Source organism: Neophocaena asiaeorientalis, unplaced genomic scaffold, assembly GCF_003031525.2.
Source record: "Neophocaena asiaeorientalis asiaeorientalis breed wild unplaced genomic scaffold, Neophocaena_asiaeorientalis_V1.1 scaffold737, whole genome shotgun sequence".
NCBI classification, from domain to species: domain Eukaryota; kingdom Metazoa; phylum Chordata; class Mammalia; order Artiodactyla; family Phocoenidae; genus Neophocaena; species Neophocaena asiaeorientalis.
The window spans coordinates 1069667-1085299 of NW_020175012.1; the positions used below are offsets into that span (position 1 = coordinate 1069667).

A 15633-nucleotide genomic window follows, 5' to 3' on the forward strand; every position below is an offset into this window, starting at 1 on the left:
ACAAGATGGTCTCTTAGATATGCTGCTCAACCGATTGACGGACTTATCTTTCCAGGAATCAAGGATACAGATTCCTCCGCAAATTCATTGGCCAAATGCTTCTGTCCCCTCGGGACTATCTCCTGCTTTGAGCTCTAAAGGATGAGAGGTTTCAGTTCGTCTTGCATTGCATTTTTAGGGCTGCCCCTTTAAGGATTCCTAGAAGTACTCTGCTCTCAGATGGGAAGCTCCTTTGTACCTAGACATCAGCTGAGAAAAGGGGCCAAAAGGAAATAGATGAGAGAGGAGAGATCTGGAGAAGAGTTATGGGAAGGACGATGGGTTAAAAGACTGTGCCACCAAGAACTTGGATGGACTCTAGGAAATCTGCTTTAAGAAATACAAGCCAGGCCCTAGAATGCTTCTGGAATCTCTGCATGGGGTCTTGGAATCAAGGCTCTGAAAACCACCCTCTGTGTTTGGAAGGCCTTCAGAGAGAAAGGGAGGCAGGCCTTATGGCACCAATGCCAGCAGCAGTCATCAGCTTTTGCCCCAAATCAAGCATTTGATCAGTACATGCTTTACTCCTGCTATATCTGCAAGGTACTGACAATATCTTGGGAACGGGGAGAAGAGAGCAGAGACACAGATTTGGATGTGCTTCCCGCCAAACTTGAACTTGCAGTGTATTTTGAGGCAAAAAAACAAGACAAGGCAACGTGAACTGGTCACAGAAAGAGCGATGCGGAATGTGGGTGACACGATCGGGTAAGACAGTGTTCTAGGGTCTGTATGGGCTGGGGAAATAGAGGGCATTGTCGGCGGGGATGTAAACAGACACATTGACCTACTCTCTAGGGCCTTCTAAGCAGGGGAGTTTGGAATCAACCACGACTGGCTGTAATACCAGTCACAGGGTGTGTGGAGGGGTAAATAGCAGATGGATAATAAACATTAATAAATCTAGGAGCACATAGGATGGAAAGGGTCAGTGCCAACTTAAAGAGAGGGCATTCCCGCTGGGGTTGAAAAGAGAAATTTCCTTTGGATAGATGAGAACGGGGTGGAAGAGGGGCAGGAGAGGAGGACAGTCCAGGCAAAGGCTGGAAAGTGTGCCGTGGGTTTGGAGAGTGGTGAGCAGGCCTTCTGATCCTTCGTCAATCGTACTGTCATGTCTCCCAGGCACCAGGAGCTCTGCCAGTGCTGGCAACTGGTTTTGGTTAGGATTGAACTCAGTGGTGGATCACAGACACATCACTAGAGAAGCTTAGCCTAGTAGGAGGGACATGTTCGTTTGTTTCCACATCACTGGAACCCAGAGTTTAGGCTCAGAACCTCCACGATGTCATCAGTTTCCTTCTGCCCCTCTGTCGCTCTGCCTTTAGCACGCGGCTTGCTGTTCATGGTCACAGGTGGCCGTGTCCTCTCTGGCTTCATATTACAGGAAGGAAAATAGAAGTGGCCGTGGTTATCCTAGGAGAGCAAAGCTTTCCCAGGAACCCTCGGCCTGCACCCCATGGTCCAGGACCGTTGGCAGGGCTACCCCTGCCCATAAAAATCTGAGGAGAAAGCTGGGACATTGCACCCTCAACCAAGACTGGGGTCTTGTTATAGGAGAGAACAGGGAATGGCTGGTGGGTAGGCAATACGCAGAGTCTTCCCTGAGATGCCACTGTGAGGGACAGCATCTGCCCTCGAGGAGCTCACAGTCCCTGGATAGACGTGCAAGCTGCTCGTTTCTGCAGCAGAGTCAAGCACAGGGTGTGCTGAGCTGTAGGAGGGACCTCTCCCCTCCCCTTGGGAGGGGGTGCCGAGGTCCCTGAGACCTGGAGAAGTAGGAGTAGCCAAGCAGAGGAGGAGAGGGAGGGTTGCTGGGCTCCTTGGTGGGGAGGACAACGTTCAGAGTCCAGAGGGCAGTGTCAGCGTGGTGAGTTCACAGAATCCCAGGATCGCGAGAGGGCGGTGGCAGCGCCAGGCTGAGAGTGAGGATGGAAAATAAAGGGAAGATAAAGGGTGTGGGGCAGAGTTTAAAGGAGCTTTTCTGCCCCCACTTAAGATTGGGGACTTCATCCTCCAGACAGAAGAGAGTCGCTGGAGGGCTTAAGCCAGGGAGCGCCATGTCAAGGATGTGCTCTAGAGGTCAGAGGAGATGTAAATTTGGACTTGTCACTCTATAGATTGCATTTGAAGCCAATTTAAAGCCAGGTATCTGGATGAGATTACCAAGGGGCTGTGTGTAGAGAGAAAACTTGAAGAGGTGCCCGGGCTGAGTCCTGGGGGCCTCCAATGTCAAGCAGTTGGTGAGATGAAGGGGAGCCAGCAAAGGGGACAGTGGAGAAGGACCCATTCCCAGGAGCACGTGGGGTCCCAAACTCTTGGGAAGAAAGTATTTCAATAGGAAGGGAGTGATCAGTGCAGCCCGAAGCTGCTGACAGTCAAACAAGATGGGAGCTGAGAACTCACCACTGACCTTGGCACTCTGGAAGGCAAGGACAACCGGGATAAGAACCCCTGGGTGGAGCAGACCAGCAGATGAGACACAAATGGAGGAAAGGAATGGGATGGAGTGAAGGTGGACAGCTCTTTCCAGGACAGTTGATATAAGCTGCTGGAGAAAGAGGTGGGACACAATGTTTTTTCTTTACTTTTCCTTTTTTTAAGATGGGAGGAATCACAGCAGGTTTGCCCCCTGAGAGGAGAGGACCAGGGGAGAATGGAAAACTAATGATGTAGGAGAGATCTGGGGTGCAGCTGGGCAATGTCCCTGAGTAGGAGAGGGGTGGGCACTGGCCTTGGCAGGAGTGTGGACCGTCTGCCCACAGCACAGGAGAGAAGGAGAGAATTTGAAAACGGATGTGGTGGGAGGGCAGTTGTGGGGACAGGAGTCTAAAGGTTTACTTCAATTCTTCCCACATTTTCAGTGAATAGATAGCAAGGTTTTCAGTGGAGATGAGGATGCAGGGGAGGTGTTTGAGGTTTAAGGAGAGAGAGGATGGTATGAGATACTCATCGGGGAAAGGAGGAGAATGAATGGAGCAGAGAAATGATGGACGATGCCAGCCGGCAACCAACACCCACTTCAGGTTAGGGACCATAAATTTAAAGTGAGACCATCAGCGTACTCTGTGGGATCCTCTCCAGCTATGCTCTGCTCGCAAAGGCGCACACACTGAGTAGGGGAAGGTTGGAGGTTTTTGCTAAGTGGCCTGGAAGGGAGAGAGGGGTGAAGGAGTTGAGAGCACTTGCAGTGGATGACAATGATGTTTGATCAGGAAACTGCAGCTGGCTCAGGGGGTACACTGGGACACCAGGAAGGGGGCAAAGAGGTAACAGGACCAACGAAGTATAGGTTCGGGTGGGACCAGAAGATGAAATCTGAGGGGCTGCAGAATAGACGGCTTGAGATGGAGATTGTGGAGAGATGGGACCTGCTGACGGTGACAGGGTTCAGGCTGAGACTATGGGGGGCGGCTGGAGACCAGCTGACCGGAGGAGAGGAAATCAAAATGCCGACAGGCCAGACCCCCACTAATCACTCTGAGGTGGATCGGAGAGAACCACCATGATCCAGGAGCCAAAATGTTCAAGAAAGGAGAGGAGGACCAGCGGTCCGTAGATGACTCCAACAAGGAGGGACAGAGGGAGGTAGAGTCTTGGACTCAAGATCTGAATCTGGGTGTTTTTCAGGAGGAGGGATGGATATTGGTAGAAAACTAAGCAGGGAGGACCCAGGAGGACCCTATTCCTCCTCCAGCCCCGGGCACAAGGGAAAGAAAACAGCCTCCGACCTGTGAGTGTAGGGGAGACGTGAGGGGAGAGTGGGGTTCAGTTAGAGCAAGGGGGTAAAAAGACCATTCAGAGGAGAGGCAGGAGGGAGGCTGGTGGGGGACTGAGGCAGCTGATGGCGGCCTAGAGGCAGGAGCCCTACCTGGCACGCAGGTATTCCAGGGAGGGTGTGGCCCAGGCCCTCGTAGTTGCCCTCTTTTCTCCACCTCTGTGGGAATCTCCTCAAAACCGCTCCTTAACCAAGTGCTGGCCACGGCTCTGTATCTGAGGAACCTCACAGATAATCATCTTGGAGGCGCTGAGGTGTTCAAACTGCAGCAGGATCAGAGTTTGCTAATATCGCAGTAACACAGCCCTAGGGAGGAGCTGTTCATTCACCATGCCACTGAGGCCACTTATCTCGCAATACATCGCGCTCTACAAGGGACGCCAAATGCCTACAAGATGGAAATTAAAGAGGATAAGGGTTGAGGTGGGGGCAGAGATAGGGAAAGAAAAAAGTCAGTATCCGGCCTTAGTTTTAGGTCTACTAAAGGAGAAAATATGTGCTCAGATGATGAAAAGCCAAGCACGAAGCCAACCCCACACTCAGGGAAAGGCCGGGGGTCCCTGGCTGCAGAGCCTCCCATTCATTACTTTTGATTTACTGCAGAGCAGACAAGAGGCGCTCACATGATACATAGCTTGTATGTTCTTCTATCGATTTCCAAGACTTTGTTTTCTAAACTTCCCATCCGTCAGCAGCATCTGTGCCTGCCCACCCCCAGAGATGAAACAGGGATGAACCACCCCGTCTTGCAAAGAGTGGCAAGTTTTATGAGCTTGGAAGATTGGAAACTGAGCCTAGACTGATGCTCGTTTCTGTCAACAGGTGAGGTCGCCGCCTCCCCATGAAGTTGAAAGGGCACGGTCAAGGGTGTGGCCGCTGGGAAAGGGCAAAGTACCCCTAAAGCCCAAACAAACAGGGCAGAGGAAGAGCAAGGTGGTATGGTTACGAGGAGGCATGTTCTCAGTGGTGGGCGTCCCCTGTAGAGGCCGTCTTGGACGCTACTACTATGAACACTTCCCGAGCTGAGTAACCAGCGTGAACACTGCCCACATTCACCATCAGCCTCTAATCCACCACAGAAGGGTGCGAATGGTGCCCCTGCTGCCAGCCTGGGACCCTGAGAACAGACAACCGCTCCCCACTGGCCGCCGAGAGAGGTTACTGTGACCCCACCGGAAGACACGCTGTTCTGTGCATATAAGGAAAGCCGGGTACCCACATGCCACCTTCTCCTGCCAATATTCTCAGAATGGAAAAGGCAAAGCATCTGTGGTATTACATCCACCCCCAGCCCTCCCCCACCCCATTTACAAAAAAGATTCCTTCGGCTTTCACAAAGCAGATCTCAATACCTGGGGGCGCTGGGATGCAGGAGAGTGGGAAAGCTCTTCACTGCATCCCCTTGAGGCTGGAGCACAAAGGTGGGAAGAAGCAGGGCCGAGGGCTGCCAGGGCCTTTGGGAGGCAGATGCAGAGGCCTTCACTCTGCCTTCGTGGGGCACTGGGGAGTCTTCAGCTGAGCCGAGAATCTCAACCGATCCCGGAGCATCTCATAGCAGGAGGGGGAGATGTGACATCAGGAGCTGGGCGAGGAGCAAGTGTCAGCAGGCAGGGGCTGGCTCTGCTCTATGGCCTTTGGCCAACTTCCCGTTCTGTCTGTGCCTCAGTTTCCCTCGGAGAAATAGTCTTCCAGTTCCTCCACCTCTCTAAGGTATTGGAAGGCATCCAAAGAGTCTCAGAAGTGACAATATTACAAATAAAGGAATTATAGATGTGATCAATGGTTTCAATGGAGCTTTGGGGTCCCTGTTATTTAGAGGATGGATCAATAGTAATAACAAAAATAAATAGAGAATAACTCAGGAGACAGTCTACAAAGGACCCTGTGGCAACGTGGGGAAGATAATGCAGAAGCAGAGGAAGCCCTCCCGTGCTGCCCACGTCGGCTCAGTCACCAGGCTTGCTCTGGGGAGCGGCTGCCCTGCTGCTCGGCCAGCCCGCCCAGGGGCCACTGCTGCTCCAAATGGCATTCCGAACGAGCCCTGGCTGTGCTAGGAGCTAGGACAGGGAGTGAGGAAATAGGGTGAGCTAAAGGGGTTCCCCAGAGATAGTGCATGGTGCCAACCAGCACAAGATGGAACCAAATGAAATACCATCCACGGGTCCACTCACCCGGCCACGCGTGTGAGCCCAGGAGGGGTGACGGAGCAACAGGTCACAGCATGCGATGGACCAGCCACAGTCAGAGCCTGTTCCTGGCAGCTTCCAGGAGACGGCAGATGTGCTGGAAAGGGCATGGGGTGTGGAATTTGAGGACCTGGTTTGAAGTCCTGGCTCTGGAACACCCTACCTGGTGATGGGCTGGTCACATGACCTCCCCAAGCCAATGACAGCTGTCTAACTTGCTGTTATAAGATGTCACCTGAGAGAAGATAGGGGAAGCTTTCTGCAAAATATTCAGCGCTTCTGTCACCCACATGGGAGGATGGACAGTATCCCAGGAATGCCTCCTTTCCCAAGATAGCTTTGCCACATCCAAGCAGCCACAGAGCCAGCACTCCTACGTTCATCCTCAGTGAGGCCGAAACACAGCTAGGGGCTGGTCCTAGGAGCGATGGGCTTGCCCACGCCCTCCCTATTCCCCACGCCAGCCTCTGCACGGGGACTGTCACATTTTTTATACTTACTGGGTTGTCTGCCGCGAATTTTCTGCTGAGTTGAAAAGCCCTCGTGTTAGTGGTAGACACTGTCCTGACACACACTGGTGCACCGGGGATGAGTGAGTGCGCCCCATGGGTAAATCTGTGCCCCTTTAGGTACTAACTGTCCAGGACTGATTTGTCTGTCAATGGATTGGCTTCTCCTCTAGGAGGGGGGAGCTGATGTAACTAGTTGGCCTCAGGTGGATCAGAAAAAGCCTCTTAAAGGGGACAAAAAGTCTAAAAAGGGAATCAATCAATGGGGCTAAAGCCAAATTCCAGGTACTCAGAGCATGATTTTGGAAAGGCCAGCCCAGGGTGGAGTCCTAAGCACAAGCTATCAAGTCCCAGCCCGCAAGCCTGACCCTCAGCAGTTGGAAAGAATCAACTTCCCCTCCAAGTACAAACATCCCAGGATCAACAATGGGTCATGTCTCTGGTGAGCAGATTTGGGCGAGGAGCTGAGATGAACGTGGACCTGGGTCACGGCAGAATCTACTTCTTATCGTGCCATCAAATGCAGTGTTCTCACACATGAGAGTTGGGTGTCTTCTGACGGGGGGCACGGTTCGATGCAGGCACAGGCACACAGCCATCCCCATGTGTCCAAATGCACAGATATGCATAGAGTCCCGCATATCTGTGGACCAGCACAGGTGTGCACAGGCACCCACGTGATGGATTTGAACAGTAATTCACACGGTGAAACTTCTGGGCCCTCGAGCCAGCGGGGAATTTCAATCCCAGTAATAGATGACTGTCCCTGACCTGACCAGAAGCCTGGGCTCTTTTAATGACTTAACATCAGGGAATTAGAAGTCTAAGGGGACTTAGAAATCAACAATTTCAACCTCCAACCCAGAGCATAAAAATTCCCAGCGTGTTGACATATAGCCTCTGCTTGATGCCATGGTGATGGAGGACCTATTGCCCTGCTTGGAACCCCATCTAATTGTTGTTATTAATAATAAAAAGAACTATAATTTATTAAGTGCAGACTCTGTGCCTGCTGCCGTGCTAAGCACTTCCCTGGACCAGCTCAGGTAACCCAGTGAGAGATCTCCATTTAATGGAAGCTTAAACTGAGTCTCAGAAAAGCTGACTTGCCCACAGCGATACATCCAGTGTGTGGCAGAGCTGGGATTTGAACCTGGGACTGACTCCACAGCCCTTCGGTCATATGAACTTGCCCTAAATTCTACTGTATAGAAAATTCTTCCTCGGAATCAACCGAACTCTGCTTTCCTGTAACTTCCATGGACTGATCCCTGATCCGGGCTCTGGAATGTTGCAGAGGCTTCTTCCTGTCCCCCGGGCCCTTCCCTTCTCCTTCCCATGCTGTCCCTTTCCCTTGATGCCCTCTGGATGCCCTTGTTCAAATACAGGCCCCCCCACAAACAAAATTCCATTCTCAGTGGGATATCACCTCCACGGTTTGGACACTGTGCGTCAAGTGAGCTTTGTTTAGATGCCATTGGCCTTTTGGTCAGTGACATTACATCACTGTTTTTTTTTTTTTGCGGTACGCAGGCCTCTCACTGTTGTGGCCTCTCCCATTGCGGAGCACAGGCTCCAGACGCGCAGGCTCAGCGGCCATGGCTCACGGGCCCAGCCGCTCTGCGGCATGTGCGATCTTCCCGGATTGGGGCATGAACCCGCATCCCCTGCATCGGCAGGCGGACTCTCAACCACTGCGCCACCAGGGAAGCCCCTACATCACTGTTTTAAAGAAACTGTGGAGCTTTATTTCATTTCAGTTAGGTAGCTTATTTTTTTCTTACATCAACTACTGTAAGGTGTTTTTGCAGTTGAGATTAAAGAATATGTTTCTAGCTTATCGTTCCAGCTACTTTTAAGATCATTGTGAAGCATAGTTTGTCAGCCAGGACTTTAGCTGGCCTTGCAGCTTTGAGGTGTCTGCAAATTGGGTAAGCTGACTTTCTGTGCCAAGTAGTTGATCCAAGCCAGGCCAAGATTCGAAGGCTGAGTTTTGCATCACCCACCAGAGACCACTTATCCGGTGACACTGACATACGAAGCATTACTCTGGTTCCAATGTCAAATGCCACCCACAACTGCACATTTGGACTGAAACTAGAGATATGCTAGGGGTCACTTTGGAAAAAGTAGAGGGCAAAGGTCATTTCCAACCCAGGAGATAAGGATAAGGTCAAGGGAGAAATGCCAGTCGGTAAATATCACAGCAGTCCAGGAGGCAAGGGTACCAGGTGGAGGCATCAGGGCTGGAAACATCAGTATCTTAGCTGGAGTTTGAGACTTGCACCAAGCTTAGGAATACGCAGACACAAATGGGGCATTTCAGGCAATGTCCCAGTGAATCCCAGAAGATTGAATCCTGCTGGCCTGTGGCTCTTTTTCAAAGCCCAGCTATCCAACCTTTCTGAGTATGCACATAGCTGCCTTAAAAGTACCACCTGGCTTATACTATCTGGTTTCTGACCAACTTTTGATCCACCGGTAGTGAATCTTCTTGATGATAATAGTTAGCCCTCATTTCTCCATTTTGCCCATAAGGATGAAAACAAATGTGGTCAAATAACTTTCTGAAATGGGAGCGCATAATATGTAAGGCATTCCCTTTATATCAGTTGGATTATTTTCCCCCTGCAGGTTACAGAAACCCTAAATCAAACTGGTTTAAACAGTAAGGAAACTGATGGGCTCATGTAATAAGAAGCTCAGAGACAGATGCACCTGCAGGGTTGGTTGGTTCTGTAGCTCGATGATGTCCTCTGAGGCTTAGATTCTAGCTGTCTCATCTACCGCCCATAGCATTATTAGCTCCTTAAGTCTGGTCCCCCTCATGCTCAGAAGGTGGCTGTCGGAGTAATTGGGGCAACAAACTTCTTTATTTCCATCCAGAGAGAGACTGGATTCTCTTTTTTCCAAAGCTCCAAGGAAGTCTGACTTCATGTCTCATTGGCTCAGTTCTCTTTAGCCTGCCTCCAACTGAACCAGTCCTCTGGGGGTGGAATGGGTGTTGGGAAATGTTCGTTCCATTTCTGGTCCTTTAGTCCAGCCATGCTCTCAATAAAGAAATGTGATCATTTTGGCTCGGCTTATGTTTGGTGAATCCACGTTGGTTCCTGGCATTCACCATCTCCCTAAGTGTCCACAAACCATCTATTTAAGAAGCAACGTTAGAGCCTGACCAAGGACCACAGTCTCTGGGATCTTATTTTTTCCCCATTTTTGAAGCTGGAGACACCATTTACCTCTTCCATTCCCTGGGATTCATCAGAGCAGAGTTTACAGATACAAGCATGCAGGGGGCTACCTGTGGAGCTTGTTGAAAGTCTACAAGTGGCTGTATAGCCTAGTGGTTAAGAGCATGGGTTCAGGGCCCATGCTCAAGTTCAGGCTCTACCTACCACGTACCCTCACTCAATCTCTCTGGGCCTCAGTTTTCTTATCTCTAAAATAGAGGTAGCAGTAGGATCTCCCATGAGGAATTGTTATGAAGATTAAAGGAAGGGTATGGGGCTTCCCTGGTGGCACAGTGGTTGAGAGTCCGCCTGCCGATGCGGGGGACACGGGTTCGTGCCCCGGTCCGGGAAGATCCCACGTGCCGTGGAGCGGCTGGGCCCGTGAGCCATGGCCGCTGAGCCTGCGCGTCCGGAGCTTGTGCTCCGCAACGGGAGAGACCACAACAGGGAGAGGCCCGCATACTGCAAGCATACCGCAAAAAAGAAGAAAAAAAAGGAGGGATATGTGCCAACTGTTCAGAACAGTGCCAGTGAGGGGCACACATGTCTTGGCTAAATAAATATATGTTCTCAGTCCCCACCCTCAGAGACCGGTGATTCAAGCTGGGTGCGCGAAGGCAGTGGGGGAATCTGCTCTGGACAAGCGTGTCCTGGTGGATTCCGACGCAGGTGAATCAACCACCCGGAGATGCCTGGCAACAATATGCCCACCGTCCTGCTCAAAGCTCTTCCTGAGCGTTGGGATGAAATGCAGTGCGCCCTGGCCTGGGAATAAAAATCCCAAACACATAACAGTGAGCGTGCTTTCACTACTGCCTCATCCTATTTGGGTTTCAGTTCTTTCAGCTATATTTTTCTTTCTCCAGATTTGGGAAAGTTTTCCTTGATAGGAGACAAGCAAAGTGGGAATGATGCTTGGGCCTCTCTCAGCATTATATCATCCTCTGTAAAGAATGGAGCTCACCCTCTTGTTCTTGCTTCAAAATTCTTTAATGTACCCACCGTTCCTGGCGTTCCCAACTCGCCATGGACTGTAATGCCACTGGTACCCTTCATGTGGGCCTGTGTCGTGTTCGTGTTTGCCTGTGATGTGAACCTCCCACCCCAGTTTAGGGATGCGCCCCTTTACAAATCTGAGCTCACCGCAGAGCTCACCCGTGATTCCCCGTCAGCTTCATTTGTGCTTATGGCATCAGAACTCAGCGTTCGAGAGCCTCTCAGCCCTCCTGAGCCATCTTCCCTTTCAGAGCCTCTGCCCACGGAATTATAATTGTTTTCTCTAAACCTGAACAATTCTGCCTTCTGAAATTCTAGTCTACTTGGACCATGCTCAGTTTTCCTCTTTTATCTCTTATAAACTCTAAGATGACTTTTCCCCAAGCTTCCTGTATCATCTATCTACGGCTGCATAAAAAAACCAACCCAAAACTTGGTGGCTTAAAATAGCAACCATCTATCTTCTCATGATGCCGCAATCTGGGCAGGTCTCACCTTCGTGGCTGCCATTGGAGGGATGCCTGGGGGCCGGCTTCTTCCAGGTGCCTCACTTATAAGCCTGGAAGTGTAGTGGGATGGCTGGGTTGGGTGGGGTCACCTGACCTCTGTCTCTACGTGTCTCTCAGCCTCAAGGAGGCTGGCCTGGACTTCCTTGTATGGTAGCCACAGGGCAGCTAAGAGCCAAAGAGTAGAAGCTGCAAGGACTGGGCTTGACAGTCAGGTGGCATCCCTTCTGCTGCGTTCTATCGGTCAAAGCAAGTCGCATGGCCAGCTCCACCGGGCAGGGGAAATAGACTTCACCACCTGATGGGAGGAATTGTAAAGAGGCATGGCCGTTTTTCACTTACCACACTTCCTTTCATGAAACCTATTTTGAGGACCTGAACCGAGGAGACGAGGAAAAAGATGGTTCTGATCCCTGGAAAGAGCTCACAGTCTGGTGGAAGAAACAGAAAGCTAAAGAGAACATTATAACATAATGTGATAAACAGTAACGATGGCTGCCAGCCCTTGTGCATCTGCCGTGTGCCTGGCACCGTGCTGAGTGGTCTATTTGCTTCGTCTCACTGAGTCTTGACTGTAGCCCAGGGGATGGGGGCGGGGGCTGGGGGGAAGGTAAAGTTAATAATTATGCCCATTTTTCAGACAGGAAAATCAAGGCACAGAGATGTTAGGTATCAAGAACACCAGGCAGGGTGTGAACTCAGTCAATGCCCAGCTTTACAGCCCTTGCTCTTACCAGGTACTGTGACTCCCCTGCAAGCCCAGCCATCAGCATGGAGAGTATCTTGCCTGCGGTCTTAGCCACAGAAAGAGCTCCGTCAATAAGCAAGTAGATGGAGGAGCAGGAGAAAGACGAGGGATCGCAGCGGATTTCTTTTCACAGAACACAAGCAAGAAGACCCCCACCCTTCATGCTCATCTCGGGGCCCCCAGCAGGTTGCTGTGACTTTCACCTGACTCCTGACTAAAACGACACACCAAGACCAAAGCCCACGGTGGCCTGGGGCTGCATGAAAGGTTTGAGAACAAAGGAGTCACCTCCTCTCCATCTGTCCCAGTGACACATGATCGGGGGAGAAACTGTTTCCAAAGCCACACAGGAAACCACGTCTCTGTAAACTCACCCATGACGTCAGCCCCGCATCCAGAAAGGCCCTTGTGCCTGCCTCCCACTCGTCCCCGCATTAACCAATTACTGAAAACAGCTCAAAATAGCACCTGCCCCTTGGCTGGGCCTGCTGCAGGAATACTGTTTATGATTCTGTGCGAGAGAGAGAGAGAGCATCTTCTGAAAATCGGTGCAGTGAGAGAATGATCTGGGCTCTTCCTCCAGCATCCGGCTTTGACTCTGACCTGCCTGGAACAGGCTGGGACGCAGAGTTCGCGTTTCCTGCAAGACATTTGTGGTGCAGTGCGGCCTCTTGTACCCAGCTGCAGTCTGGGCCTCAAGGTGGCCCTGGGGAACAGCAAGGGACCCAAGCCCATGAGACACAGGGCATCAGAGGCTCCAGGGTGGGGAGCCACCCCAGAACCCACTGGAAGCAGCTGCTCTGGAAGCTGGCTGAGGCACAGGACTCATTTGGAGGCTGTTTCATGGCCCGGCTTCGATCACAGCTCAGTTTCTCCACACTGCAGTCTCCCCCAAGGATCCCAAGGGACTCCTGTCTCCATCAGTCACTCCTAAGCCCATTTTTAAATCTGTCAAAGCCATGAAAAGGATACTTATCATAAGTAATAAAAAAACAACAAAATGAATATCCGTTATAGTTTACAATGAAACTATTGTAACAATCGAATGGAGTGGATCTTTCCACACTGGCATGGAAATCACACCAAGAAATGTTGTCAAGTGGAAAAGGCAAACCATATAAATACCTGTCTATCTATCTGTCTCTCTCTCTCTCTATTTATCTATCTATCTATCTATCATCTATCTGTCTAGCTATCTATCATCCATCTATCTACTATCTACCTGTCTACCTGCCTACCCACCCATCTATTTAAACACCAAACTGATGATAAATGATTTCCTTCCAGGAGGGGAGAGGGATTGGAGGGGAAGATGGAGCTAGATAACGAGGACTTTTGCTTCACTTGTATTCTTTGAATTTTTACAAGGACGTATTCATGTTTTACTTATAAAATTAAAAATTAAACACATTTCCCAGCAAAGCAAAGCTAGAGAGAATGATCCACTAACAAACTATAACCCAGTTCATTCCTCAATCCCGTCTTAGTCTGTCTGAATTTTTCTGCTGCCTGGGCACCGGTGCCCAGGCAGCAGAAAAACTCAGCAGAAATGGCTGGTGTGGCTCCTTGCCCCTCCCCCAGGGCCCCCTTCTCCTTCCTTGGCTGAAGGCTTTTGATTTCACCTGCATCCCAGCCTCACGCCTAGGCTCTGAAAGCCAGCAGGGAACGTGCAGGCATCTTGGTTGCCGAAGTTCTGACTTGGAGCCTTAGCCCCACAGCCCGTGCCCCTGGGGTCCACCCCCTATTGCAGACCTGGAGTCTCTTTACCTGGATCTGCCCAAGTGCCTCTCCTGATGCCCCCTCAGCTTTGGCTGTCTAGTCTGGCCCCACTGATACAACAGCACCGACCAGTGGCCCCGTGCCAGCGGCAGCGCGAAGAGTGTGAGGTCTGCTGTCCAGCAGGCTGGGCCAGGTCTGCAGAACCTCCATGCTTGGCCTCCTCACCTTGGAGCCTGAATGAGATTTTCAAGGACGTGCCTGGGCTCAGGGGCCTCACCGACAGTGGCTTGAGTATTGGCTTTAGTCTCCTCTGAGGGACGTCATGGAAGCAGAGCCAGGGAGCACCCCAGCGGGGAGGGGGAGTCAGCCTGAGGCCCCTCACTGGGCGTCGCCGCCCCCACCTGTCTGCTCAGAGCGCTCTGAGCATCTGGTTCTTCTGGCTAAATCTGCCTCACGAGGCGCTTTGGGGAGGATTTCAGGAGTGGGGCTGCCAGCGTTGTCGTGCATGACTGCATCATCTCCTCCCGAAAACTCTAGAAGGAGGAGCGCCAACCAGCTCTCCCCGACTAGCTGGTTTCCCTCAACTAGCTTGGCTGAAAAAAGCTAGTTGAGGGAAACTAGCTATTTTATTGGTCGATGGGCCTGGAGGCAGGAGAACGGACTAAATGACTCTGATGATGAAGCCATGCCAGGACCCAGTCAGATGGGGACAGTGTTGTAGCTGTGACAAGCCTGCTTTTCCCCAGAACTTGCCCTTCCTCACCTGGCCAAGAACACCAGCTTCTCAGGACCGTGGACCTGACGCATTCAGGTCTCAGGTGCCACACCTCTCAAGGCTCCTGGGATGTCCACGAACTTAAGGAGACACCTGCTTCTCCGTGGGGTTGGGCGGGCCCCCCTCACTGAGAGCTTGCTTTAATATTGATGGAGACCACCTCCCTCCAAGACCATGATGGCTTACCTTCTCCACCGTTATCAAGGTGGGGTGTGCCTGGAATTCAAACAGACCCCTCCTCTGACACTCAGCAATGCCCATCTATTCCTCGTCCTCTCTCAAGTCCTCTGGTAGTAATGATGATCCCGTCCAAGGCTCTGAATAATCTATTAATAAATAACCATCCCTGAGATCACACAGTCCAATGAACAGAGTCTTGTATTAAATAGCATGGTGCTGGGTGTGGGAGACGGGACATTCTTTTCCATCATTGTGCTCAGGAGGTGAAGGTGCAAGATTGCAGCAGCCAAGGGCCCTTCTGAGGGGACCAGGATCCTCCTTAGAATGGAAAAAGCCTGGGACACACAAAGGCCCAAGGGAAGGATGGTAACAAAGCTGCTCTGAGAGCCAAGACATTTCTTGGGTTAGTAACAGCTGCCAATATGTTCCGTATAAGCACTTTTAGGTGGGTGTCTGGTCGAAGCCGAAGTGTGGGTGGTGGAAGAAACAGTCAAATTGACGTGAGTTAAGAACTGAGGGTTATTTTGGATTCTTTCATTTTTAATTTGAGCTTCCTCCTTTTTCTTGGGAAAAAAAAAAAAGGTGTTTTTCCATGGGCAGTCCAGGAAAGTGAAAAGAGGAGAGCCGGTGGGGGAGGACAAACATAGGAATGAACCTCAATTCATTCCTGACCCAGTCATGTCCCTGAAATCCTGCCTAGAGACAGGGGCAAGGTCAAGATGACCTTTTGGCATCCTTTCTTGGGACTGGAAGAATCCTGGCTGGAGGGTTCTAAGAGGCAAGGATGATGCCTATGAGGATTGAGGGAAGACTTGTAGTCATGGTAACCATGCAATCCAGAGTTTCCCCATGTGAGTAGGTGGTCCAAGTTTATGAGAATCGAAATCCGAGATTCAGGAGACACTCAAATCCGGGTATTAAATGTCCCCGGCAAAACCAACGTGGCAACTCATGTTCTCGGTGGGAGGGT

General features: G+C 51.1%; 1 long non-coding RNA gene across 1 annotated transcript in view; it reads right to left on the reverse strand.

Moving 5' to 3' along the window:
* Nucleotides 1-14742, reverse strand: part of LOC112411054 (uncharacterized) — a 30295-nt gene extending 15553 nt beyond the window's left edge. The window contains exon 1 of the long non-coding RNA XR_003005549.1: nucleotides 14670-14742. This is a non-coding gene — a long non-coding RNA (uncharacterized LOC112411054). The remainder of the gene's footprint in view (nucleotides 1-14669) is intronic.
* Nucleotides 14743-15633: the final 891 nt, after the last annotated feature.